Source organism: Convolutriloba macropyga, chromosome 9, assembly GCF_964194025.1.
Source record: "Convolutriloba macropyga chromosome 9, txConMacr16.3, whole genome shotgun sequence".
Taxonomy (NCBI): Eukaryota; Metazoa; Xenacoelomorpha; order Acoela; family Convolutidae; genus Convolutriloba; species Convolutriloba macropyga.
The window spans coordinates 63433813-63460097 of record NC_134476.1 but is presented as its reverse complement, the minus strand read 5'-3'; the positions used below and the strand labels follow the sequence as shown (position 1 = coordinate 63460097).

Genomic DNA, 26285 nt, shown 5'->3' with positions numbered 1-26285 from the left:
GGCCACCAAATCATCAATTTTAGTCAGATTTGGCTCATTTTTTGTGTGCATGCTTCACTTGAGCCATAATTGGGGATAAAACAAAAAAATAAAAAAATTGGGCAGAGCGAACCATTTTGGACACGTTTTTACCGATTTTCTAAAAAGTATCCGCGCTCGAAGAGGCTTAACTTTTTCGATCACCGAACATTGTTTTGGTCACCAAATCATCAATTTTAGTCCGATTTAGCTCATTTTTTGTGTGCATGCTCCACTTGAGCGATAATTGGGGATAAAACAAAAAAAATGGGCAGAGCGAACCATTTTGGACACGTTTTTACCAATTTTCTAAAAAGTATCCGCGCTCGATTAGGCTTAACTTTTTTGATCACCGAACTTTGTTTTGGCCACCAAATCATCAATTTTAGTCCAATTTGGCTCATTTTTTGTGGGCATGCTCCACTTGAGCCTTAATTGGGGATAAAACAAAAAAATTGGGCAGAGCGAACCATTTTGGACACGTTTTTACCGATTTTCTAAAAAGTATCCGCGCTCGATGAGGCTTAACTTTTTTGATCACCGAACTTTGCTTTGGCCACCAAATCATCAATTTTAGTCCGATTTGGCTCATTTTTTGTGTGCATGCTCCACTTAAGACATAATTGGGGATAAAACAAAAAAATTGGGCAGAGCGAACCATTTTGAACACGTTTTTACCGATTTTCTAAAAAGTATCCGCGCTCGATGAGGCTTAACTTTTTCGATCACCGAACTTTGTTTTGGCCACCAAATCATCAATTTTAGTCCAATTTGGCTCATTTTTTGTGTGCATGCTCCACTTGAGCCATAATTGGGGATAAAACAAAAAAATTGGGCAGAGCGAACCATTTTGGACACGTTTTTACCGATTTCCTAAAAAGTATCCGCGCTCGATGAGGCTTAACTTTTTCGATCACCGAACTTTGTTTTGGCCACCAAATCATCAATTTTAGTCCAATTTGGCTCATTTTTTGTGGGCATGCTCCACTTGAGCTTTAGTTGGGGATAAAACAAAAAATTGGGCAGAGCGAACCATTTTGGAAACGTTTTTACCGATTTTCAAAAAAGTATCCGAGCCCGATGAGGCTTAAATTTTTCGATCACCGAACTTTGTTTTGGTCACCAAATCGTCAATTTTTGTCCGATTTGGCTCATTTTTTGTGGGCATGCTCCACTTGAGCTTTAGTGGGGGATAAAACAAAAAATCTGGCACAGCGAACCATTTTGGACACGTTTTTACCGATTTTCTAAAAAGTATCCGCGCTCGATGAGGCTTAACTTTTTCGATCACCGAACTTTGTTTTGGCCACCAAATCATCAATTTTAGTCCGATTTGGCTCATTTTTTGTGGGCATGCTCCACCTGAGCCTTAGTTGGGGATAAAACAAAAAAATTGGGCAGAGCGAACCGTTTTGGAAACGTTTTTACCAATTTTCAAAAAAGTATCCGCGCTCGATGAGGCTTATTTTTTTCGATCACCGAACTTTGTTTTGGTCAACAAATCGTCAATTTTTGTCCGATTTGGCTCATTTTTTGTGGGCATGCTCCACTTGAGCCATAATTGGGGATAAAACAACAAAATTGGGCAGAGCGAACCAATTTGGACACGTTTTTACCGATTTTCTAAAAAGTATCCGCGCTCGATGAGGCTTAACTTTTTCGATCACCGAACTTTGTTTTGGTCACCAAATCATCAATTTTAGTCCGATTTAGCTCATTTTTTGTGTGCATGCTCCACTTGAGCCATAATTGGGGATAAAACAAAAAAATATGGCAGAGCGAACCATTTTGGACACGTTTTTACCGATTTTCTAAAAAGTATCCGCGCTCGATGAGGCTTAATTTTTTCGATCACCGAACTTTGTTTTGGCCACCAAATCATCAATTTTAGTCCAATTTGGCTCATTTTTTGTGGGCATGCTCCACTTGAGCTTTAGTTGGGGATAAAACAAAAAATCTGGCACAGCGAACCATTTTGGACACGTTTTTACCGATTTTCTAAAAAGTATCCGCGCTCGATGAGGCTTAACTTTTTCGATCACCGAACTTTGTTTTGGCCACCAAATCATCAATTTTAGTCCGATTTGGCTCATTTTTTGTGGGCATGCTCCACCTGAGCCTTAGTTGGGGATAAAACAAAAAAATTGGGCAGAGCGAACCATTTTGGAAACGTTTTTACCAATTTTCAAAAAAGTATCCGCGCTCGATGAGGCTTATTTTTTTCGATCACCGAACTTTGTTTTGGTCAACAAATCGTCAATTTTTGTCCGATTTGGCTCATTTTTTGTGGGCATGCTCCACTTGAGCCATAATTGGGGATAAAACAAAAAAATTGGGCAGAGCGAACCAATTTGGACACGTTTTTACCGATTTTCTAAAAAGTATCCGCGCTCGATGAGGCTTAACTTTTTCGATCACCGAACTTTGTTTTGGTCACCAAATCATCAATTTTAGTCCGATTTAGCTCATTTTCTGTGTGCATGCTCCACTTGAGCCATAATTGGGGATAAAACAAAAAAATATGGCAGAGCGAACCATTTTGGACACGTTTTTACCGATTTTCTAAAAAGTATCCGCGCTCGATGAGGCTTAACTTTTTCGATCACCGAACTTTGTTTTGGCCACCAAATCATCAATTTTAGTCCAATTTGGCTCATTTTTTGTGGGCATGCTCCACTTGAGCTTCAGTTGGGGATAAAACAAAAAATTGGGCAGAGCGAACCATTTTGGAAACGTTTTTACCGATTTTCAAAAAAGTATCCGAGCCCGATGAGGCTTAACTTTTTCGATCACCGAACCTTGTTTTGGTCAACAAATCGTCAATTTTTGTCCGATTTGGCTCATTTTTTGTGGGCATGCTCCACTTGAGCCATAATTGGGGATAAAACAAAAAAATTGGGCAGAGCGAACCAATTTGGACACGTTTTTACCGATTTTCTAAAAAGTATCCGCGCTCGATGAGGCTTAACTTTTTCGATCACCGAACTTTGTTTTGGTCACCAAATCATCAATTTTAGTCCGATTTAGCTCATTTTTTGTGTGCATGCTCCACTTGAGCCAAAATTGGGGATAAAACAAAAATATATGGCAGAGCGAACCATTTTGGACACGTTTTTACCGATTTTCTAAAAAGTATCCGCGCTCGATGAGGCTTAACTTTTTCGATCACCGAACTTTGTTTTGGCCACCAAATCATCAATTTTAGTCCAATTTGGCTCATTTTTTGTGGGCATGCTCCACTTGAGCTTCAGTTGGGGATAAAACAAAAAATTGGGCAGAGCGAACCATTTTGGAAACGTTTTTACCGATTTTCTAAAAAGTATCCGCGCTCGATGAGGCCTAACTTTTTCGATCACCGAACTTTGTTTTGGCCACCAAATCATCAAATTTAGTCCAATTTGGCTCATTTTTTGTGGGCATGCTCCACTTGAGCTTTAATTGGGGATAAAACAAAAAATCTGGCACAGCGAACCATTTTGGACACGTTTTTACCAATTTTCTAAAAAGTATCCGCGCTCGATGAGGCTTAACTTTTTCAATCACCGAACTTTGTTTTGGCCACCAAATCATCAATTTTAGTCCGATTTGGCTCATTTTTTGTGGGCATGCTCCAACTGAGCCTTAGTTGGGGATAAAACAAAAAAATTGGGCAGAGCGAACCATTTTGGAAACGTTTTTACCGATTTTCAAAAAAGTATCCGCGCTCGATGAGGCTTAACTTTTTCGATCACCGAACTTTGTTTTGGTCAACAAATCGTCAATTTTTGTCCGATTTGGCTCATTTTTTGTGGGCATGCTCCACTTGAGCCATAATTTGGGATAAAACAAAAAAATTGGGCAGAGCGAACCATTTAGGACACGTTTTTACCGATTTTCTAAAAAGTATCCGCGCTCAATGAGGCTTAACTTTTTCGATCACCGAACTTTGTTTTGGTCACCAAATCATCAATTTTAGTCCAATTTGGCTCATTTTTTTTGGGCATGCTCCACTTGAGCTTTAGTTGGGGATAAAACAAAAAATTGGGCAGAGCGAACCATTTTGGAAACGTTTTTACCGATTTTCAAAAAAGTATCCGCGCCCGATGAGGCTTAACTTTTTCGATCACCGAACCTTGTTTTGGTCACCAAATCGTCAATTTTTGTCCGATTTGGCTCATTTTTTGTGGGCATGCTCCACTTGAGCCATAATTGGGGATAAAATAAAAAATCTGGCACAGCGAACCATTTTGGACACGTTTTTACCAATTTTCTAAAAAGTATCCGCGCTCGATGAGGCTTAATTTTTTCGATCACCGAACTTTGTTTTGGTCACCAAATCGTCAATTTTCGTCCGATTTGGCTCATTTTTTGTGGGCATGCTCCACTTGAGCCATAATTGGGGATAAAACAAAAAATCTGGCACAGCGAACCATTTTGGACACGTTTTTACCGATTTTCTAAAAAGTATCCTCGCTCGATGAGGCATAACTTTTTCGATCACCGAACTTTGTTTTGGCCACCAAATCATCAATTTTAGTCCGATTTGGCTCATTTTTTGTGTGCATGCTCCACTTGAGCCATAATTGGGGATAAAACAAAACAATTGGGCAGAGCGAACCATTTTGGACACGTTTTTACAAATTTTCTAAAAAGTACCCGCGCTCGATGAGGCTTAACTTTTTCGATCACCGAACTTTGTTTTGGCCACCAAATCATCAATTTTAGTCTGATTTGGCTCAATAATTGTGGGCATGCTCCACTTGAGCTTTAGTTGGGGATAAAACAAAAAAATTGGGCAGAGCGAATATTTTGGAAACGTTTTCACCAATTTTCAAAAAGTATCCGCGCTCGATGAGGCTTAACTTTTTCGATCACCGAACGTTGTTTTGGTCACCCAATCGTCAATTTTTGTCCGATTTGGCTCATTTTTTGTGGGCATGCTCCACTTCAGCCATAATTGGGGATAAAATAAAAAATCTGGCACAGCGAACCATTTTGGACAAGTTTTTTCCGATTTCCGAAAAAGTATCCGCGCGATGAGGCTTAACTTTTTCGATCACCGAGACTTTTTGAGGCTCTAAAATGTGTAAATATCGAATAAAAGTATTCTATGAGGTTTGAATACTCAAAAGAAAAAACCTACAACACCTGGTGTTCCCAAGCGGTCACCTTCGAAGTACTAACCAGGCCCAATGTTGCTTAACTTCGGTGATCGGACGCACAAACTTTTTGCTTCCAACCATCCGCAATACAGTGGAACGGCCCCATAACAAGGGAGAGATGAATTGGGTCCAAGGAACCTGTTCAACCGGAAATTGAACTGGAATCATGACTTCAGTGGGTTTAGGCCGGTACTTGGGAAAATCATAGCTGAATTGCTTTTAGCCTAATTGTTGTGATAAACTTATTAAATAGGTAAGTATCAACTCTATTTGATAAATTTTGTTTGAATGCACCCTGCGTTAGCGGAGTGCAGCCTAAAGAAGGGAACTTAGCGATTTGCACTAACGTAAAATTAGTTTAATAAAGGGAAATTCTACAATTTGTATTGATGTTTCCGAGACAGTTCCAAATATCAAATATACACTAAACGCAAGCAGGGGAACTATTAGAATGGCCTTTACAAAAAATGGGGTGTGTTTGGAGCAATGGTTATTGCTGAAATTGTCATTTACAAAAAGTATCCGCGCTCGATGAGGCTTAATTTTTTCGATCACCGAACTTTGTTTTGGCCACCAAATCATCAATTTTAGTCCGATTTGGCTCATTTTTTGTGTGCATGCTCCACTTGAGCCATAGTTGGGGATTAAAAAAAATCGGGCAGAGCGAACCATTTTGGACACGTTTTACCGATTTTCTTAAAAGTATCCGCGCTCCATGAGGCTTAACTTTTTCGATCACCGAACTTTGTTTTGGCCACTAAATCATCAATTTTAGTCCGATTTGGCTCAATATTTGTGGGCATGCTCTACTTGAGCCATAATTGGGGATAAAACAAAAAATCTGGCACAGCGAACCATTTTGGACAAGTTTTTACCGATTTCCAAAAAAGTATCCGCGCTCGATGAGGCTTAACTTTTTCGATCACCGAGACTTTTTGAGGCTCTAAAATGTGTAAATATCGATTAAAAGTATTCTATGAGGTTTGAATACTCAAGAGAAAAAACCTACAACACCTGGTGTTCCCAAGCGGTCACCCTTCCAAGTACTAACCAGGCCCAATGTTGCTTAACTTCGGTGATCGGACGAGAACCGGTGCATTCAACATGGTATGGTCGTAGGCATTTGCGTAAGTTGGAGCGAATTTATATACAACAGTATTGTATTGTAGTCTTATATTCATATACAGGATCACTTTAACTCGCCGCCTTGCGGTTTGCAAAATAGTCACTTAATACTTGCAATTTTAGCCACGGTTGTGTTATAATTTATGCAATTCGTAGACATACAGTGTATTATGACCAACGCACAAACTTTTTGCTTCCAACCATCCACAATACAGTGGAACGGCCCCATAACAAGGGAGAGATGAATTGGGTCCGAGGAACCTGTTCAACCGGACATTGAACCGGAAGCATGACTTCAGTGGGTTTAGGCCGGTACTTGGGAAAATCATAGATGAATTGCTTTTAGCCTAATTGTTGTGATAAACTTATTAAATAGGTAAGTATCAACTCTATTTATAAATTTTATTTGAATGCACTCTGCGTTAGCGGAGTGCAGCCTAAAGAAGGGAACTCAGCGATTTGCACTAACTTAAAAGTTAGTTTAATAAAGGGAAATTTTACAATTTGTATTGATGTTTCCGAGACAGTTCCAAATATCAAATATACAGTAAACGTAAGCATGGGAACTTTTACAATGGCCTTTACAAGTATATGGGGTGTGTTTGGAGCAATGATTATTGCTGAAATTGTCATTTACAAAAAGTATCCGCGCTCGATGAGGCTTAACTTTTTCGATCACCGAACTTTGTTTTGGTCACCAAATCATCAATTTTAGTCCGATTTGGCTCATTTTTTGTGGGCATGCTCCACTTGAGCCATAGTTGGGGATAAAACTGAAAAAAATAGGGCAGAGCGAACCATTTTGGACAAGTTTTTACCGATTTCCAAAAAAGTATCCCCGCTCGATGAGGCTTAACTTTTTCCATCACCGAGGCTTTTTGAGGCTCTAAAATGTGTAAATATCAAATAAACGTATTCTATGACGTTTGAATACTCAACAGAAAAAGTCTACAACACCTGGTGTTCCCAAGCGGTCACCCATCCAAGTACTAACCAGGCCCAATGTTGCTTAACTTCGGTGATCGGACGAGAACCGGTGCATTCAACTTGGTATGGTCGTAGGCATTTGCGTAAGTGGGAGCGAATTTATATACAACAGTATTGTATTGTAGTCTCATGTTCATATACAGGATCACTTTAACTCGCCGCCTTGCGGTTTGCAAAATAGTCACTTAATATATGCAATTTTAGCCACGGTTGTGTTATAATTTATGCAATTCGTAGCCATACAGTGTATTATGACTAACGCACAAACTTTTTGCTTCCAACCATCCACAAAACAGTGGAACGGCCCCAAAACAAGGGAGAGATGAATTGGGTCCGAGGAACCTGTTCAACCGGACATTGAACCGGAAGCATGACTTCAGTGGGTTTAGGCCGGTACTTGGGAAAATCATAGCTGAATTGCTTTTAGCCTAATTGTTGTGATAAACTTATTAAATAGGTAAGTATCAACTCTATTTGATAAGTTTTATTTGAATGCATTCTGCGTTAGCGGAGTGCAGCCTAAAGAAGGGAACTCAGCGATTTGCACTAACTTAAACGTTAGTTTAATAAAGGGAATTTTTACTATTTGTATTGATGTTTCCGAGACAGTTCCAAATATCAAATATACAGTAAACGCAGGCAGGGGAACTATTAGAATGGCCTTCGCAAGTATATGAGGTGTGTTTGGAGCAATGGTTATTGCTGAAATTGTCATTTACAAAAAGTATCCGCGCTCGATGAGGCTTAACTTTTTCGATCACTGAACTTGTTTTGGTCACCAAATCATCAATTTTAGTCCAATTTGGCTCATTTTTTGTGGGCATGCTCCACCTGAGCCATAGTTGGGGATAAAATAAAAAAAAATTGGCACAGCGAACCATTTTGGACAAGTTTTTACCGATTTCCAAAAAAAGTCCGGGCTCGACGAGGCTTAACTTTTTCGATCACCGAGGCTTTTTGAGGCTCTAAAATGTGTAAATATCGAATAAAAGTATTCTATGAGGTTTGAATACTCAAGAGAAAAAGCCTACAACACCTGGTGTTCCCAAGCGGTCACCCATCTAAGTACTAACCAGGCCCAATGTTGCTTAACTTCGGTGATCGGACGAGAACCGATGCATTCAACATGGTATGATCATAGGCATTTGCGTAAGTGGGAGCGAATATATGTACAACAGTATTGTATTGTAGTCGTATATTCATATACAGGATCACTTTAATTCGCCGCCTTGCGGTTTGCAAAATAGTCACTTAATACATGCAATTTTTGCCACGGTTGTGTTATAATTTATGCAATTCGTAGCCATACAGTGTATTATGACCAACGCACAAACTTTTTGCTTCCAACCATCCACAAAACAGTGGAACGACCCCAAAACAAGGGAGGGATGAATTGGGTCCGAGGAACCTGTTCAACCGGACATTGAACCGGAAGCATGACTTCAGTGGGTTCAGGCCGGTACTTGGGAAAATCATAGCTGAATTGCTTTTAGCCTAATTGTTGTGATAAACTTATTAAAAAGGTAAGTATCAACTCCATTTGATATGTTTTATTTGAATGCATTCTGCGTTAGCGGAGTGCAGCCTAAAGAAGGGAACTCAGCGATTTGCACTAACTTAAACGTTAGTTTAATAAAGGGAAATTTTACTATTTGTATTGATGTTTCCGAGACAGTTCCAAATATCAAATATACAGTAAACGCAGGCAGGGGAACTATTAAAATGGCCTTCACAAGTATATGAGGTGTGTTTGGAGCAATGGTTATTGCTGAAATTGTCATTTACAAAAAGTATCCGCGCTCGATGATGCTTAACTTTTTCGATCACCGAACTTTGTTTTGGTCACCAAATCATCAATTTTAGTCCAATTTGGCTCATTTTTTGTGGGCATGCTCCACCTGAGCCATAGTTGGGGATAAAATAAAAAAATTTGGCAAAGCGAACCATTTTCGACAAGTTTTTACCGATTTCCAAAAAAAGTCCGGGCTCGATGAGGCTTAACTTTTTCGATCACCGAGGCTTTTTGAGGCTCTAAAATGTGTAAATATCGAATAAAAGTATTCTATGAGGTTTGAATACTCAAGAGAAAAAGCCTACAACACCTGGTGTTCCCAAGCGGTCACCCATCTAAGTACTAACCAGGCCCAATGTTGCTTAACTTCGGTGATCGGACGAGAACCGGTGCATTCAACATGGTATGATCGTAGGCATTTGCGTAAGTGGGAGCGAATTTATGTACAACAGTATTGTATTGTAGTCTTATATTCATATACAGGATCACTTTAACTCGCCGCCTTGCGGTTTGCAAAATAGTCACTTAATACATGCAATTTTAGCCACGGTTGTGTTATAATTTATGCAATTCGTAGCCATACAGTGTATTATGACCAACGCACAAACTTTTTGCTTCCAACCATCCACAAAACAGTGGAACGACCCCAAAACAAGGGAGGGATGAATTGGGTCCGAGGAACCTGTTCAACCGGACATTGAACCGGAAGCATGACTTCAGTGGGTTTAGGCCGGTACTTGGGAAAATCATAGCTGAATTGCTTTTAGCCTAATTGTTGTGATAAACTTATTAAAAAGGTAAGTATCAACTCCATTTGATAAGTTTCATTTGAATGCACTCTGCGTTAGCGGAGTGCAGCCTAAGGAAGGGTACTCAGCGATTTGCACTAACTTAAAAGTTAGTTTAATAAAGGGAAATTTTACAATTTGTATTGATGTTTCCGAGACAGTTCCAAATATCAAATATACAGTAAACGCAAGCAGGGGAACTTTTAAAATGGCTTTTACAAGTATATGGGGTGTGTTTAAAGCAATGGTTATTGCTGAAATTGTCATTTACAAAAAGTATCCGCGCTCGATGAGGCTTAACTTTTTCGATCACCGAGGCGTTTTGAGGCTCTAAAATGTGTAAATATCGAATAAAAGTATTCTATGAGGTTTGAATACTCAAGAGAAAAAGCCTACAACACCTGGTGTTCCCAAGCGGTCACCCATCTAAGTACTAACCAGGCCGAATGTTGCTTAACTTCGGTGATCGGACGAGAACCGGTGCATTCAACATGGTATGATCGTAGGCATTTGCGTAAGTGGGAGCGAATTTATGTACAACAGTATTGTATTGTAGTCTTTTATTCATATACAGGATCACTTTAACTCGCCGCCTTGCGGTTTGCAAAATAGTCACTTAATACATGCAATTTTAGCCACGGTTGTGTTATAATTTATGCAATTCGTAGCCATACAGTGTATTATGACCAACGCACAAACTTTTTGCTTCCAACCATCCACAAAACAGTGGAACGACCCCAAAACAAGGGAGGGATGAATTGGGTCCGAGGAACCTGTTCAACCGGACATTGAACCGGAAGCATGACTTCAGTGGGTTTAGGCCGGTACTTGGGAAAATCATAGCTGAATTGCTTTTAGCCTAATTGTTGTGATAAACTTATTAAAAAGGTAAGTATCAACTCCATTTGATAAGTTTTTTTTCAATGCACTCTGCGTTAGCGGAGTGCAGCCTAAGGAGGGGAACTCAGCGATTTGCACTAACTTAAAAGTTAGTTTAATAAAGGGAAATTTTACAATTTGTATTGATGTTTCCGAGACAGTTCCAAATATCAAATATACAGTAAACGCAAGCAGGGGAACTATTAAAATGGCCTTTACAAGTATATGGGGTGTGTTTGGAGCAATGGTTATTGCTGAAATTGTCATTTACAAAAAGTATCCGCGCTCGATGAGGCTTAACTTTTTCGATCACCGAACCTTGTTTTGGTCACCAAATCGTCAATTTTGTCCGATTTGGCTCATTTTTGGTGGGCATGCTCCACTTGAGCCATAGTTGGGGATAAAACAAAAAAATTGGGCAAAGCGAACTATTTTTGACAAGTTTCTATCGATTTCCAAAAAAGTATCCCCGCTCGGTGAGGCTTAACTTTTTCGATCACCGAGGCTTTTTGAGGCTCTAAAATGTGTAAATATCGAATAAAAGTATTCTATGAGGTTTGAATACTCAAAAGAAAAAGCCTACAACACCTGGTGTTCCCAAGCGGTCACCCATCCAAGTACTAACCAGGCCCCATGTTGCTTAACTTCGGTGATCGGACGAGAACCGGTGCATTCAACATGGTATGGTCGTAGGCATTTGCGTAAGTGGGAGCGAATTTATATACAAATGTATTGTATTGTAGTCTTATATTCATATACCGGATCACTTTAACTCGCCGCCTTGCGGTTTGCAAAATAGTCACTTAATACATGCAATTTTAGCCACGGTTGTGTTATAATTTATGCAATTCGTAGCCGTACCATGTATTATGGACAACGCACAAACTTTTTGCTTCCAACCATCCACAATACAGTGGAACGGCCTTAAAACAAGGGAGAGATGAATTGGGTCCGAGGAACCTGTTCAACCGGACATTGAACCGGAAGCATGACTTCAGTGGGTTTAGGCCGGTACTTGGCAAAATAATAGCTGAATTGCTTTTAGCCTAATTGTTGTGATAAACTTATTAAATAGGTAAGTATCAACTCTATTTGATAAGTTTTATTTGAATGCACTCTGCATTAGCGGAGTGCAGCCTAAAGAAGGGAACTCAGCGATTTGCACTAACTTAAACGTTAGTTTAATAAAGGGAAATTTTACAATTTGTATTGATGTTTCCGAGACAGTTCCAAATATCAAATATACAGTAAACGCAAGCAAGGGAACTATTAGAACGGCCTCTACAAGTATATGGGGTGTGTTTGGAGCAATGGTTTTTGCTGAAATTCATTTACAAAAAGTATCCGCGCTCGATGAGGCTTAACTTTTTCGATCACCGAACTTTGTTTTGGTCACCAAATCATCAATTTTTGTCCAATTTGGCTCATTTTTTGTGGGCATGCTACACAGAAGCCATAATTGGGGATAAAACAAAAAAATTGGGCAGAGCTAACCATTTTAGACAAGTTTTTACCGATTTCCAAAAAAGTATCCGCGCTCGATGAGGCTTAACTTTTTCGATCACCGAGGCTTTTTGAGGCTCTAAAATCTGTAAATATCAAAAAAAAAGTACTCTATGAGGTTTGAATACTCAAAAGAAAAAGCCTACAACACCTGGTGTTCCCAAGCGGTCACCCATCCAAGTACTAACCAGGCCCAATGTTGCTTAACTTCGGTGATCGGACGAGAACCGGTGCATTCAACATGGTATGGTCGTAGGCATTTGCGTAAGTGGGAGCGAATTTATATACAACAGTATTGTATTGTAGTCTTATATTCATATACAGGATCACTTTAACTCGCCGCCTTGCGGTTTGCAAAATAGTAACTTAATACATGCAATCTTAGCCACGGTTGTGTTATAATTTATGCAATTCGTAGCCATACAGTGTATTATGACCAACGCACAAACTTTTTGCTTCCAACCATCCACAATACAGTGGAACGGCCCCAAAACAAGGGAGAGATGAATTGGGTCCGAGGAACCTGTTCAACCGGACATTGAACCGGAAGCATGACTTCAGTGGGTTTAGGCCGGTACTTGGGAAAATATTAGCTGAATTGCTTTTAGCCTAATTCTTGTGATAAACTTATTATATAGGTAAGTATCAACTCTATTTGATAAGTTTTATTTGAATGCAGTCTGCGTTAGCAGAGTGCAGCCTAAAGAATGGAACTCAGCGATTTGCACTAACTTAAAAGTTAGTTTATTAAAGTAAAATTTTACAATTTGAATTGATGTTTCCGAGACAGTTCCAAATATCAAATATACAGTAAACGCAAGCAGCGAAACTATTAGAATGGCCTTTACAAGTATATGGGGTGTGTTTGGGGCAATGGTTATTGCTGAAATTGTCATTTACAAAAAGTATCCGCGCTCGATGAGGCTTAACTTTTTCGATCACCGAACTTTGTTTTGGTCACCAAATCATCAATTTTAGTCCGATTTGGCTCATTTTTTGTGGGCAAGCTCCACATGAGCCATAATTGGGGATGAAACAAAAAAAATCGGCAGAGCGAACCATTTTGGACAAATTATTACCGATTCCAAAAAAAGTATCCGCGCTCGATGAGGCTTAACTTTTTCGATCACCGAGGCTTTTTGAGGCTCTAAAACGTGTAAATATCAAATAAAAGTATTCTATGAGGTTTGAATACTTAAAAGAAAAAGCCTACAACACCAGGTGTTCCCAAGCGGTCACCCATCCAAGTACTAACCAGGCCCAATGTTGCTTAACTTCGGTGATCGGACGAGAACCGGTACATTCAACATGGTATGGTCGTAGGCATTTGCGTAAGTGGGAGCGAAATTATTTACAACAGTATTGCATTGTAGTCTTATAGTCATATACAGGATCACTTTAACTCGCCGCCTTGCGGTTTGCAAAATAGTCACTTAACACATGCAATTTTAGCCACGGTTGTGTTATAATTTATGCAATTCGTAGCCATACAGTGTATTATGACCAACGCACAAACTTTTTGCTTCCAACCATCGACAATACAGTGGAACGGCCCCAAAACAAGGGAGAGATGAATTGGATCCGAGGAACCTGTTCAACCGGACATTGAACCGGAAGTATGACTTCAGTGGGTTTAGGCCGGTACTTGGGAAAATCATAGCTGGATTGCTTTTAGCCTAATTGTTGTGATATACTTAGTATATGGATAAGTATCAACTCTATTTGATAAGTTTCATTTGAATGCACTCTGCGTTAGCGGAGTGCAGCCTAAAGAATGGAACTCAGCGATTTGCACTAACTTAAAAGTTAGTTTAATAAAGGGAAATTTTACAATTTGTATTGATGTTTCCGAGTCAGTTCGAAATATCAAATATACAGTAAACGCAAGCAGGGGAACTATTAGAATGGCCTTTACAAGTATATGGGGTGTGTTTGGAGCAATGGTTATTGCTGAAATTGTCATTTACAAAAAGTATCCGCGCTCGATGAGATTTAACTTTTTCGATTACCGAACTTTGTTTTGGTCACCAAATCATCAATTTTAGTCCGATTTGGTTCATTTTTTGTGGGCATGCTCCACTTGAGCCAAAATTGGGGATAAAATAAAAAAATTCGGCAGAGCGAACCATTTTGGACAAATTATTACCGATTTCAAAAAAAGTATCCGCGCTCGATGAGGCTTAACTTTTTCGATCACCGAGGCTTTTTGAGGCTCTAAAACGTGTAAATATCAAATAAAAGTACTCTATGAGGTTTGAATACTTAAAAGAAAAAGCCTACAACACCAGGTGTTCCCAAGCGGTCACCCATCCAAGTACTAACCAGGCCCAATGTTGCTTAACTTCGCTGATCGGACGAGAACCGGTACATTCAACATGGTATGGTCGTAGGCATTTGCGTAAGTGGGAGCGAAATTATTTACAACAGTATTGTATTGTAGTCTTATAGTCATATACAGGATCACTTTAACTCGCCGCCTTGCGGTTTGCAAAATAGTCACTTAACACATGCAATTTTAGCCACGGTTGTGTTATAATTTATGCAATTCGTAGCCATACAGTGTATTATGACCAACGCACAAACTTTTTGCTTCCAACCATCGACAATACAGTGGAACGGCCCCAAAACAAGGGAGAGATGAATTGGATCCGAGGAACCTGTTCAACCGGACATTGAACCGGAAGTATGACTTCAGTGGGTTTAGGCCGGTACTTGGGAAAATCATAGCTGAATTGCTTTTAGCCTAATTGTTGTGATATACTTAGTATATGGATAAGTATCAACTCTATTTGATAAGTTTCATTTGAATGCACTCTGCGTTAGCGGAGTGCAGTCTAAAGAATGGAACTCAGCGATTTGCACTAACTTAAAAGTTAGTTTAATAAAGGGAAATTTTACAATTTGTATTGATGTTTCCGAGACAGTTCGAAATATCAAATATACAGTAAACGCAAGCAGGGGAACTATTAGAATGGCCTTTACAAGTATATGGGTGTGTTTGGAGCAATGATTATTGCTGAAATTGTCATTTACAAAAAGTATCCGCGCTCGATGAGGCTTAACTTTTTCGATCACCGAACTTTGTTTTGGTCACCAAATCATCAATTTATGTCCAATTTGGCTCATTTTTTGTGGGCATGCTACACTTGAGCTACAGTTGGGGATAAAACAAAAAAAATGGGCAGAGCGAACCATTTTAGACAAGTTTTCACCGATTTCCAAAAAGGTATCCGCGCTCGATGAGGCTCAACTTTTTCGATCACCGAGGCTTTTTGAGGCTCTAAAATGTGTAAATATCGAATAAAAGTACTCTATGAGGTTTGAATACTCAGAAGAAAAAGCCTACAACACCTGGTGTTCCCAAGCGGTCACCCATCCAAGTACTAACCAGGCCCAATTTTGCTTAACTTCGGTGATCGGACGAGAACCGGTGCATTCAACTTGGTATGGTCGTAGGCATTTGCGTAAGTGGGAGCGAATTTATATACAACAGTATTGTATTGTAGTCTTATATTCATATACAGGATCACTTTAACTCGCCGCCTTGCGGTTTGCAAAATAGTAACTTAATACATGCAATTTTAGCCACGGTTGTGTTATAATTTATGCAATTCGTAGCCATACAGTGTATTATGACCAACGCACAAACTTTTTGCTTCCAACCATCCACAATACAGTGGAACGGCCCCAAAACAAGGGAGAGATGAATTGGATCCGAGGAACCTGTTCAACCGGACATTGAACCGGAAGCATGACTTCAGTGGGTTTAGGCCGGTACTTGGGAAAATCATAGCTGAATTGCTTTTAGCCTAATTCTTGTGATAAACTTATTATATAGGTAAGTATCAACTCTACTTGATAAGTTTTATTTGAGTGCACTCTGCGTTAGCAGAGTGCAGCCTAAAGAATGGAACTCAGCGCTTTGCACTAACTTAAAAGATAGTTTAATAAAGTAAAAATTTACAATTTGTATTGATGTTTCCGAGACAGTTCCAAATATCAAATATACAGTAAACGCAAGCAGAGAAACTATTAGAATGGCCTTTACAAGTATATGGGGTGTGTTTGGAGCAATGGTTATTGCTGAAATTGTCATTTACAAAAAGTATCCGCGCGCGATGAGGCTTAACTTTTTCGATCACCGAACTTTGTTTTGGTCACCAAATCATCAATTTTAGTCCAATTTGGCTCCTTTGTTGTGGGCATGATCCACTTGAGCCATAGTTGGGGCTAAAACAAAAAAATTGGGCAGAGCGAACCATTTTGGACAAGTTTTTACCGATTTCCAAAAAAGTATCCCCGCTCGATGAGGCTTAACTTTTTCGATTACCGAGGCTTTTTGAGGCTCTAAAATGTGTAAATATCAAATGAAAGTATTCTATGAGGTTTGAATGCTCAAAACAAAAGCCTACAACACCTGGTGTTCCCAAGCGGTCACCCATCCAAGTACTAACCAGGCCCAATGTTGCTTAACTTCGGTGATCGGACGAGAACCGGTACATTCAACATGGTATGGTCGTAGGCATTTGCGCAAGTGGGAGCGAATTTATTTACAACAGTATTGTATTGTAGTCTTATAGTCATATACAGGATCACTTTAACTCGCCGCCTTGCGGTTTGCAAAATAGTCATTAATACATGCTATTTTAGCCACGGTTGTGTTATAATTTATGCAATTCGTAGCCATACAGTGTATTATGACCAACGCACAAACTTTTTGCTTCCAACCATTCACAATACAGTGGAACGGCCCCAAAACAAGGGAGAGATGAATTGGATCCGAGGAACCTGTTCAACCGGACATTGAACCGGAAGCTTAACTTCAGTGGGTTTAGGCCGGTACTTGGGAAAATCATAGCTGAATTGCTTTTAGCCTAATTGTTGTGAACCCCTGAACAAACAAAAAACTATTTGAATTTTGTACTTAATTTGTAAAGCTTTAACAATGAAATCTGATAAATTTTCCTTGTAAATACCAACTGTAACGATTCATCAATGAAACCTGCTGAATTATTTCAACATCATTGTAAATAACAACTGTAAATAATAGCATCTGAATTTATTATTTAAAAGCCTAATTGTTGTGATAAACTTATTATATGGATAAGTATCAACTCTATTTGATAAGTTTTATTTGAATGCACTCTGCGTTAGCGGAGTGCAGCCTAAAGAATGGAACTCAGCGGTTTGCACTAACTTAAAAGTTAGTTTAATAAAGGGAAATCTTACAATTTGTATTGATGTTTCCGAGACAGTTCCAAATATCAAATATACAGTTGACGAAAGCAGGGGAGCTATTAGAATGGCCTTTACAAGTATATGGGGTGTGTTTGGAGCAATGGTTATTGCTGAAATTGTCACTTACAAAAAGTATCCGCGCTCGATGAGGCTTAACTTTTTCGATCACCGAACATTGTTTTGGTCACCAAATCATCAATTTTAGTCCGATTTGGCTCATTTTTTGTGGGCATGCTCCACTTGAGCCATCGTTGGGGATAAAACAAAAAAATTGGGCAGAGCGAACCATTTTGGACAAGTTTTTACCGATTACCAAAAAAGTATCCCCGCTCGATGAGGCTTAACTTTTTCGATTACCGAGGCTTTTTGAGGCTCTAAAATGTGTAAATATCAAATAAAAGTATTCTATGAGGTTTGAATGCTCAAAACAAAAGCCTACAACACCTGGTGTTCCCAAGCGGTCACCCATCCAAGTACTAACCAGGCCCAATGTTGCTTAACTTCGGTGATCGGACGAGAACCGGTACATTCAACATGGTATGGTCGTAGGCATTTGCGTAAGTGGGAGCGAATTTATTTACAACAGTATTGTATTGTAGTCTTATAGTCATATACAGGATCACTTTAACTCGCCGCCTTGCGGTTTGCAAAATAGTCACTTAATACATGCTATTTTAGCCACGGTTGTGTTATAATTTATGCAATTCGTAGTCATACAGTGTATTATGACCAACGCACAAACTTTTTGCTTCCAACCATCGACAATACACTGGAACGGCCCCAAACCAAGGGAGAGATGAATTGGATCCGAGGAACCTGTTCAACCGGACATTGAACCGGAAGCATAACTTCAGTGGGTTTAGGCCGGTACTTGGGAAAATCATAGCTGAATTGCTTTTAGCCTAATTGTTGTGATAAACTTATTATATGGATAAGTATCAACTCTATTTGATAAGTTTTATTTGAATGCACTCTGCGTTAGCGGAGTGCAGCCTAAAAAATGGAACTCAGCGGTTTGCACTAACTTAAAAGTTAGTATGATAAAGGGAAATTTTACAATTTGTATTGATGTTTCCGAGACAGTTCCAAATATCAAATATACAGTTGACACAAGCAGGGGAGCTATCAGAATGGCCTTTACAAGTATATGGGGTGTGTTTGGAGCAATGGTTATTGCTGAAATTGTCATTTACAAAAAGTATCCGCGCTCGATGAGGCTTAACTTTTTCGATCACCGAACATTGTTTTGGTCACCAAATCATCAATTTTAGTCCGATTTGGCTCATTTTTTGTGGGCATGCTCCACTTGAGCCATCGTTGGGGATAAAACAAAAAAATTGGGCAGAACGAACCATTTTGGACACGTTTTCACCAATTCTCAAAAAAGTATCCGCGCTCGATGAGGCTTAACTTTTTCGATCACCGAACTTTGTTTTCGTCACCAAATCGTCAATTTTTGACCGATTTGGCTCATTTTTTGAGGACATGCTCCACTTGAGCCAAAATTAGGGATTAAAAAAAATTGGGCAGAGCGAACCATTTTGGACAAGTTTTTACCGTTTTCCAAAAAAGTATCCGCGCTCGATGAGGCTTAACTTTTTCGATCACCGAGGCTTTTTGAGGCTCTAAAATGTGTAAATATCGAATAAAAGTACTCTATGAGGTTTTAATACTCAAAAGAAAAAGCCTACAACACCTGGTGTTCCCAAGCGGTCACCCATCCAAGTACTAACCAGGCCCAATGTTGCTTAACTTCGGTGATCGGACGAGAACCGGTGCATTCAACATGCTATGGTCGTAGGCATTTGCGTAAGTGGGAGCGAATTTATATACAACAGTATTGTATTGTGGTCTTATATTCATATACAGGATCACTTTAACTCGCCGCCTTGTGGTTTGCAAAATAGTCACTTAATACATGCAATTTTAGCCACGGTTGTGTTATAATTTATGCAATTCGTAGCCATACAGTGTATTATGACCAACGCACAAACTTTTTGTTTCCAACCATCCACAATACAGTGGAACGGCCCCAAAGCAAGGGAGAGATGAATTGGGTCCGAGGAACCTGTTCAACCGGACATTGAACCGGAAGCATGACTTCAGTGGGTTTAGGCCGGTACTTGGGAAAATCATAGCTGAATTGCTTTTAGCCTAATTGTTGTGATAAACTTATTAAATAAGTAAGTATCAACTCTATTTCATAAGTTTGTTTTAATGCACTCTGCGTTAGCGGAGTGCAGCCTAAAGAAGGGAACTCGGCGATTTGCACTAAAAGTTAGTTCAAGAAAGGGAAATTTTACAATTTGTATTGATGTTTCCGAGACAGTTCCAAGTATCAAATATACAGTAAACGCAAGCAAGGCAACTTTTAGAATGGCCTTTACAAGTATATGGGGTGTGTTTGGAGCAATGGTTATTGCTGAAATTGTCATTTACAAAAAGTATCCGCGCTCGATGAGGCTTAACTTTTTCGATCGCCGAACTTTGTTTTGGTCACCAAATCATCAATTTTAGTCCGATTTGGTTAATTTTTTGTGGGCATGCTCCACTTGAGCCATAATTGGGGATAAAACAAAAAAATTGGGTAGAACGAACCATTTTGGACACGGTTTTACCGATTTTCAAAAAGGTATCCGCGCTCGATCAGGCTTAACTTTTTCGATCACCGGATCTTGTTTTGGTCACCAAATCATCAATTTTAGTCCTATTTGGTTCATTTTTTGTGGGCATGCTCCACTTGAGCCATAATTGGGGATAAAACAAAACAGTTGGGCAGAACGAACCATTTTGGACAAGTTTTTACCAATTTCCAAAAAAGTATCCGCGCTCGATGAGGCTTAACTTTTTCGATCACCGAGACTTTTTGAGGCTCTAAAATGTGTAAATATCGAATAAAAGTATTCTATGAGGTTTGAATACTCAAAAGAAAAAACCTACAACACCTGGTGTTCCCAAGCGGTCACCCTTCCAAGTACTAACCAGGTCCAATGTTGCTTAACTTCGGTGATCGGACGAGAACCGGTGCATTCAACATGGTATGTTCGTAGGCATTTGCGTAAGTGGTAGCGAATTTATATACAACAGTATGGTATTGTAGTCTTATATTCATATACAGGATCACTTTAACTCGCCGCCTTGCGGTTTGCAAAATAGTCACTTAATACATGCAATTTTAGCCACGGTTGTGTTATAATTTATGCAATTCGTAGCCATACAGTGTATTATGACCAACGCACAAACTTTTTGCTTCCTACCATCCACAATACAGTGGAACGACCCCAAAAAGCGAACCATTTTGGACAAGTTTTTACCGATTTCCAAAAAAGTATCCGCGCTCTATGAGGCTTAACTTTTTCGATCACCGAGGCTTTTTGAGGCTCTAAAATGTGTAATTATCGAATAAAAGTTTTCTATGAGGTTTGAATACTCAAAAGAAAAAGCCTACAACACCTGGTGTTCCCAAGCGGTCACCCATCCAAGTACTAAACAGGCCCAATGTTGCCTAAATTCGGTGATCGGACGAGAACCGGTGCATTCAACATGGTATGGTCGTAGGCATTTGCGTAAGTGGGAGCAAATTTATTTACAACAGTACTGTATTGTAGTCTTATAGTCATATACAGGATCACTTTAACTCGCCGCCTTGCGGTTTGCAAAATAGTCACTTAATACATGCAATTTTAGCCACGGTTGTGTTATAATTTATGCAATTCGTAGCCATACAGTGTATTATGACCAACGCACAAACTTTTTGCTTCCAACCATCCACAATACAGTGGAACGACCCCAAAACAAGGGAGAGATGAATTGGGTCCGAGGAACCTGTTCAACCGGACATTGAACCGGAAGCATGACTTCAGTGGGTTTAGGCCGGTACTTGGGAAAATCATAGCTGAATTGCTTTTAGCCTAATTGTTGTGAATGATGATTAAAACGCTATTAATGTCACTTTCGGATCAGTACCTCAAAGTGTGATAGGAAAGCCACAAGCAAGTACTCCACTTTGTGTAGGAACGTCCTTTGGGAGTGAGTCTTTTTTAAAAAGAGATTTTTCACTAAAGCTGCTTAAGTTTTAAAATCCTGACTTTTCTCTTGCCTTTTTCTCTTACCTTTTTGCTCTTAGCCTTCGCTCTTTAAATGTTCTTTTAAATACACGCCTCATCAGCTCTAGCTTTTTAAGTTGTTTAAGTTAGAGAGCTCCCTTTCAATCGTTTACGAGTTTTTAAGCTGTTTTCCCCAATGGGGGAGAACACTTTCCCTTCAATAATAGCCCCAACCGCGAGCGAAAATCGAAACATGTTTTCCACTGCGATCCAAAACGGCCTTTCAAAAGTAACAGCTTCTAATGACTTTCAAGTCATGAAAATTATCCCGCCTTTTACTAAATCGATGCTTGCAAACACAGGATCTTTGAACGATGCTTACATTCAGTGTGCTAAATCGATTCTGAAAGAGTTCCCACAAGAAGTACGATCTCAAATAACCATTAGCAGAACATTCGCGCAGATAAGAGAGAAAACGCTGCACACACTGACCGTTACTTCCCCTCCAACTGTTAGAACGCAATATCACTCGATAAGATCGCGAAGCCTCAATTTGCTGGGCAAAACTGTATTTCCAATGGGCAAGCATATCCTCAACAAGGAGAGAAATTTCTACCCCAGAAGATACAATATTAAATTTGTAAATCTTCCTTACGTTTGTTCGGATACCGAAACTCTTAAATTGATCGAACTCCCAGAGGGAATAGAGCACAACCCGACAATCAATCGCATGAAAATAAATATTGATGGGGACTTGATTTTCGACGGATATGCTACTTTAAGTGTTACTGTCCACAATGCTAATGAAGAGGAAAAGCTAAGAAAATGGTCCTATGAGAGCAAAGTTGCCAATTTTAAAGACTGGAATGGCCTAGAAATCAAATTCCATGTTCCCGCGCTCCATAGCTGTAGTTTTTGCGAAGAAAAAAGCCGCCAATATATTGGACACCATAAAGACTGGTGCTTTCTATGGCAAAAGGAAATGCATAAAAATGAAAGGCAAAACCGCCAAAATGTAAGCACAGAACAGAAAAACACCCATCTGAAAACACAAGAAACAAATCCTGACAACGCCCAGGAACAAGAAATGCTCGATCAAGACTCTTTTGGCAATCTAACTATAGACGAAGAAGAAATTCAAGAAACGATTGTAGAAGAAATTTGTAGCGGATCAACAGAAAGCCCTGAAATGTGTACCAAAGCAACAGAAAGCACAAAAACCACAGAACAAATTGAATCTTTGTCAAAGCAAATTTCAACTGAAAAACAAAGCAACAACATTATGAAATCAAACTCTCCAAAAAGACTAAATTCATCAAACGTTGAGCCTCTCAAAGGAGTTGTTTTGAAACAATACAGGACAGTCAACAAACAAACTCAAAACCATCAACGAAAGCAACAGAACACTGAAATACCAAGACACATTCTGAACACTGAATGGCGTAAAAAGAAAAATGAGTTGAATAACAATAGCAAATGATTGAGCATAAAATTTTCAGCTTGAATTCCTGCGGCATTAAGAGCCCGAAAAAATTCTTCTCAATTATTGAAAAGTGTTACCAACTAGCTCGAGGAACCTTCTTTTTCCTATGTGTTCAAGAAACGAAAATTCTCACTCTACCTCGCTCACATGAAGCAATTCTTGAACAATACAAATTGAGCTACCATTTAGTGCCGGCAATAAACTGTAGTGGTGGTTTAATAACAGTTTGGAGCTAAGAAATCAATACCAACGAACAAAGATTGCAATCAAGAGATCTTTCAGCAATAACGTTTCCAAATTTAAACCTTGTCTTAATCAATACTTATTTAAATCCAAAAAATTACACATCAAAGCTCAAACATTTAAGCTCAAGTCTCACTAAAATTGAACCTGGACGATTCGTAGTTTTAACAGGAGATTTCAATGCATTTAGCCATGATCCAAGAAACACCTCAAATGCTCTGAGAAGTGAAGATGACAGAATAAAGCGATTCGCTAAACTAAAGCCGGTCATCGAGAAAGCGCTCCTTCTTGATATAGCAGTCGAACTAGACGTCCAAGACTTCACACATCATGATAAGAGAACATCATCTTTCTCGCGCGTAGATTACTTTTTTACTAATGATCTCAATTACAGTCTCATGAAAATACATAGAAATAACCTCTCGGATCACATGTTTTGGAGCTAAGCAACAAAGTTGAAGAAAAAGAACGTGGTCAGAGCTTTTGGAAAATGAATGACACTGTTTTAGTAGAAAATAAAAACTATATCAGAGAAGAACTGAAACATTTTGGTAATCTTTGTCCGATTGAGGACACATATGAAGAGTTGACGTGCCATATACGAGATGTGTGCCAAGCTTTAGCGATAAACAAATCTCAAGTGATAAGCTCAAAGATGAAAGGCAGCTTACGTGAAGAAAAGGAACTAAGAGAAAAAATTCAGCAAGGTAAATCAGACCAAACCATTTTAAATCGATACAATGCAACACTATCCCAAATCAATGAGCACGAGAACAACAAACAACGACTGAGCTTTAAACACTTTAAAAAATTGATGCAATCCTGTGAAATTGGTAATGCCAGAGATCTCAAATCATGGTCGAGAACTAAAAATAACACAAATAGTATTACATCATTGAAAGTTGGTGACAGTGTAACAAGTAATCAAGAAGAGATCATTAAAATATTTGAAAATCATTTCTCCAAACTGTATAAAAGAAATCGTCCTTTGAAAGCTTGCTTGATCAACTGCAGGAGCAAGAAACTGATATGACAACAGAAAACGAAATCACCTTAGACGAAGTGAAGAAAGCAATCGACAAACTAAACGCATATAGTTCACCAGGATCAGACGGCATTACTTCGAACTTTTATAAAGTATTTAAACGAGAAATGGCTCCCATATTGAAAAAAGTTTTCAACAATGTAGTGAACACCAATAGACTTCCAGACAACCAACAAATTGCAATATTGAAACTCCTTCCAAAAACCGAAAACCCCAAAACAGTAGACGAGTTCAGACCCATAAGCCTGCTGAACACTGACTTAAAAATTCTGTCGCATATTTTAGCTAACAGGCTAATCAAAAACCTCGAAGACGTAATTGGTCAACATCAACATGCCTACCTAAACAAATGACAAATTAATATCGCACTGATTAAGGTACGCAAAGCCCACAAACAATTGAATAACAGTAAATGTATCGTAAATCTAGACTTTTCAAAAGCTTTTGACAAAGTAGATAGGGATTATATATTCGCTCTTCTCGATAGAATTGGTGTAGATAATTTTACGAAATCTGCAATAAAAGCAATATATAAGCAAAGCAAAGCAATTATTGAAATCAATGGCTACCTCTCCCAGACAATTGTTCTCGAACGTGGAGTAAGACAAGGTTGTCCTCTATCAGCTATGCTTTTTATTCTTGCTATTGAGCCGTTACTTTGTTCTGTTGACAACTCAACTCACATCAAAGGTTTCGTAAACGCAAAAACTGTTGCTTATGCTGATGACATTACATGTCTAGTTCATAAATCATCGATTGAAGCGCTCTTTGATACTGTAAAAGAATTTTGTGATCAAACTCAGCTAGAAATTAATGAGAAAAAGAGCGAAATCCTATCTACTACCAACATTCCCTTTTATAAAACTGTGCAATCAACAAAAATCCTTGGTATAGTTTTCCACGCTGACAAATCTCAACCGAATCTTCTTGGTCTCCTGAAAACACAAATAGCCATCTACTGTCGTTTTATTTCACGAGCGAAAACACTGAAAGCCAAGAAAAATATTATTGAAACATTCATTCTTCCAAAATTCCTTTACTATGCTCGACACACAGACACGACCATGAAAAGCTTGGGAATAATGCAGAACCTCGTTAACAACCTTTTGAAAGCTGGTCAGAAAATGGAAAATAGAAGCGAAGTCCTATACCAGTCATCAGCTAGAGGCGGGATCTCCCTTCCACACATTATCTCAAAAATTGTTTCTGCAAAACTTTTTGACGAATTAAATTCATCTGAGGAGAGCTCGATCACCTTTTCGAAAGAACTATCCATTTTAATAACCTCTTTAAAGCTCAAACTTAAAGTTCTACTTCTAATCAAAAACAACAGAGAATCCTCGATCAGGTTGCATAATCACATGAAAACAAAAGAAATATACTGGTACATAATCAATGAAATTTTCCCCTTCAGTTTTATTGAAAATCGTTTACGCAAAGCTGTCATTAAATACTATTGTTCAACGGAAGAATTAACCCGCTTTTGTGCAGATATTTGGAAAGTAAACATGCTCCTACCTCAACAGCAAAATTTGTTGTATCGACTAGCATTCAACTGTCTCGTTGACAAACAAGTCAGATGGCTGAAAAACTTCTCTGACTTGCCACTTTGCAGTTTCTGTGAAAACAAATTCGAAACATCTGAACACTTAGTTTTTGAATGCGACAAATTAACTGCAGCAAGAAATATATTACAATTGACGAACTGGCGTCAGATATTTGTCCACATGAGAGTCGAAACTCTACGATTTACTGCAAGTGTTTAAACGGATCATGGCAAGAAGCTCCTGAGCAAACTAAAAACTATTTAAACTTTTTACTCAATCTCTAATGTTGTCTCTTTCAAGCGACTTGCAATTCTCTTATTAGCATTTGTAAATACCTAATTCGGAAGTTTTTAATTAATGGCCTAATTTCTGTGTAAAGCCTAATTGGTGTGTCGTAGCCTATTTTTGTAACTATTTGTAAAACTTCAACGATGAAACCTAGTGAATTTC

At 38.9% G+C, this 26285-nt stretch overlaps 15 non-coding genes across 15 annotated transcripts; all 15 read right to left on the bottom strand.

Moving 5' to 3' along the window:
• Positions 1–6161: 6161 nt before the first annotated feature.
• LOC142347124 (5S ribosomal RNA) lies at positions 6162–6280 on the bottom strand. The gene has a single exon (XR_012760145.1). It is a non-coding gene; the product is annotated as a 5S ribosomal RNA (ribosomal RNA).
• A 949-nt stretch (positions 6281–7229) lies between these two features.
• On the bottom strand, positions 7230–7348 carry LOC142347183 (5S ribosomal RNA). The gene has a single exon (XR_012760200.1). It is a non-coding gene; the product is annotated as a 5S ribosomal RNA (ribosomal RNA).
• Positions 7349–8295: 947 nt separating this feature from the next.
• LOC142347190 (5S ribosomal RNA) lies at positions 8296–8414 on the bottom strand. Its single transcript, XR_012760206.1, has one exon. It is a non-coding gene; the product is annotated as a 5S ribosomal RNA (ribosomal RNA).
• A 947-nt stretch (positions 8415–9361) lies between these two features.
• LOC142346956 (5S ribosomal RNA) lies at positions 9362–9480 on the bottom strand. Its single transcript, XR_012759989.1, has one exon. It is a non-coding gene; the product is annotated as a 5S ribosomal RNA (ribosomal RNA).
• Positions 9481–10240: 760 nt separating this feature from the next.
• On the bottom strand, positions 10241–10359 carry LOC142347213 (5S ribosomal RNA). Its single transcript, XR_012760228.1, has one exon. It is a non-coding gene; the product is annotated as a 5S ribosomal RNA (ribosomal RNA).
• Positions 10360–11306: 947 nt separating this feature from the next.
• Positions 11307–11425, bottom strand: LOC142346942 (5S ribosomal RNA). Its single transcript, XR_012759976.1, has one exon. It is a non-coding gene; the product is annotated as a 5S ribosomal RNA (ribosomal RNA).
• Positions 11426–12372: 947 nt separating this feature from the next.
• On the bottom strand, positions 12373–12491 carry LOC142346540 (5S ribosomal RNA). The gene has a single exon (XR_012759594.1). It is a non-coding gene; the product is annotated as a 5S ribosomal RNA (ribosomal RNA).
• Positions 12492–13439: 948 nt separating this feature from the next.
• On the bottom strand, positions 13440–13558 carry LOC142346962 (5S ribosomal RNA). Its single transcript, XR_012759994.1, has one exon. It is a non-coding gene; the product is annotated as a 5S ribosomal RNA (ribosomal RNA).
• A 948-nt stretch (positions 13559–14506) lies between these two features.
• LOC142347221 (5S ribosomal RNA) lies at positions 14507–14625 on the bottom strand. The gene has a single exon (XR_012760235.1). It is a non-coding gene; the product is annotated as a 5S ribosomal RNA (ribosomal RNA).
• Positions 14626–15572: 947 nt separating this feature from the next.
• LOC142347195 (5S ribosomal RNA) lies at positions 15573–15691 on the bottom strand. Its single transcript, XR_012760211.1, has one exon. It is a non-coding gene; the product is annotated as a 5S ribosomal RNA (ribosomal RNA).
• Positions 15692–16638: 947 nt separating this feature from the next.
• LOC142346954 (5S ribosomal RNA) lies at positions 16639–16757 on the bottom strand. Its single transcript, XR_012759987.1, has one exon. It is a non-coding gene; the product is annotated as a 5S ribosomal RNA (ribosomal RNA).
• Positions 16758–17903: 1146 nt separating this feature from the next.
• Positions 17904–18022, bottom strand: LOC142346953 (5S ribosomal RNA). The gene has a single exon (XR_012759986.1). It is a non-coding gene; the product is annotated as a 5S ribosomal RNA (ribosomal RNA).
• A 1133-nt stretch (positions 18023–19155) lies between these two features.
• Positions 19156–19274, bottom strand: LOC142347131 (5S ribosomal RNA). Its single transcript, XR_012760152.1, has one exon. It is a non-coding gene; the product is annotated as a 5S ribosomal RNA (ribosomal RNA).
• Positions 19275–20404: 1130 nt separating this feature from the next.
• On the bottom strand, positions 20405–20523 carry LOC142347260 (5S ribosomal RNA). The gene has a single exon (XR_012760272.1). It is a non-coding gene; the product is annotated as a 5S ribosomal RNA (ribosomal RNA).
• Positions 20524–20912: 389 nt separating this feature from the next.
• On the bottom strand, positions 20913–21031 carry LOC142347267 (5S ribosomal RNA). Its single transcript, XR_012760278.1, has one exon. It is a non-coding gene; the product is annotated as a 5S ribosomal RNA (ribosomal RNA).
• Positions 21032–26285: the final 5254 nt, after the last annotated feature.